This window comes from Amphimedon queenslandica, unplaced genomic scaffold (assembly GCF_000090795.2).
Source record: "Amphimedon queenslandica unplaced genomic scaffold, v1.1 AMPQUscaffold_2833_Cont25166, whole genome shotgun sequence".
Taxonomy (NCBI): Eukaryota; Metazoa; Porifera; class Demospongiae; order Haplosclerida; family Niphatidae; genus Amphimedon; species Amphimedon queenslandica.
This window is the reverse complement of record NW_003556833.1, coordinates 1-1339: the sequence shown is the minus strand read 5'-3', so window position 1 is coordinate 1339 and position 1339 is coordinate 1. Positions and strand designations below refer to the sequence as shown.

At 35.5% G+C, this 1339-nt stretch overlaps 2 long non-coding RNA genes across 2 annotated transcripts; one reads left to right on the top strand and one right to left on the bottom strand.

Annotated features, from left to right (window-relative positions):
• The first annotated feature begins 106 nt into the window (after positions 1-106).
• On the top strand, positions 107-455 carry LOC105316249 (uncharacterized). The gene is made up of 2 exons (XR_002190733.1): positions 107-326; positions 385-455. It is a non-coding gene; the product is annotated as an uncharacterized LOC105316249 (long non-coding RNA).
• An 89-nt stretch (positions 456-544) lies between these two features.
• LOC109593104 (uncharacterized) lies at positions 545-1250 on the bottom strand. Its single transcript, XR_002190734.1, has 2 exons — positions 967-1250; positions 545-914 (listed from the first exon to the last, which is right to left on the bottom strand). It is a non-coding gene; the product is annotated as an uncharacterized LOC109593104 (long non-coding RNA).
• Between the last annotated feature and the right edge of the window lie 89 nt (positions 1251-1339).

Genomic DNA, 1339 nt, shown 5'->3' with positions numbered 1-1339 from the left:
ATAGTTTATTGTCTTTGCACTTGTGGATGAATCCTATGAAAAATTTGTTGTTATTGTTATGTTTAATGATGTTTCTTTCTCTTACTGTTGTAGCAGGGCCTCCTCTTCCTCTTTGGCCTCTTCCTTGGCCACCTCCCTCTCTTCCTTGGCCACCTCCCCCGCTTCCTTGGCCACCTCCCCCTCTTCCTTGGCCAGCTGCCCCTCTTTTTTGTCCATCTCCTCCTCCTTGGCCACCTCCTCTTCCTGCTCCTCTCCCGCCACCTCGTCAATGCTTCCATTTACCCCTATGATGTCTCCTTTTCTTCTAACAACAAAAAGAGATTAAGGTAAGTTATACTAATAATAAGAACACAATACACATTAACATGTTTTAAATACCATTAGATACTACTAACACATGAAGGAATAGTACTGTATGTTCATGTAGTATCATTATTCTTGAAAGTAATATGAAATTAACAAGTTAACTAAAGACAAAGTTACTCACTAAGGGATAGCATTTTACAGGCAAGAATAATTACATTGTTAATAATAATAAATCTACCTCGGACTGATGCTCAATCTCACACCCAGCATTCCTTAAAATTGCAGTGCTGTTCTTTTTGCACGTCCAGCATAAGTTCGTCATTGGCTTGATGCTGTACATGTGGGGAATATACTTTCTCCATATTCTTTTAAAGGAACTTTCACAGAGAGTATGTTCCCTACCAGCATCAGCATACTGTTGGTAAACCATGCGTCGGGACACACTGGACAGCAATAGCTTGGCCTTCCCATAATCCCTCACTCCAGGTATCCTCCCAGGTAGTAAAATGGCGTAGTCTTCAACATAGTTCTCCAAAAATGCTACCACATCTTTAATGCCTTCCACAGAAACAGCATGACAAGGAATGCGACCAGTGTTCCCATGAACCCTTCATTAAAAATTTTAATTACTCTTCTTTGGATTATTCTTATTATTTTTACCTAGGTTTTATTCCAATTTGAAGGAAATGCCTCCTCAAGTTCTTGTGAGTACCATTTCTGATACTGTATACGAACAAGAAGAGCTTCTTAGATATCTATTTTTAAAAGATAAGAAATAACTTATTGTTATAGATATTTTTTGTACAATACTTTCTTTCCCCTGTATTCATACTCAGTCCTATTCCTCTGAACTGTTTCACAAGATGCTGAAGACTTTTCTCACTCTCTTAATAATAATAACAATAAAAATAATAATAATAATAATAATAAATAATAATAATAATAATGATAATAATAATAATATTCCTTCTCACTCTCATAATAATAATAACAATAACAATAATAATAATGATAATAATAATAATAATAATGG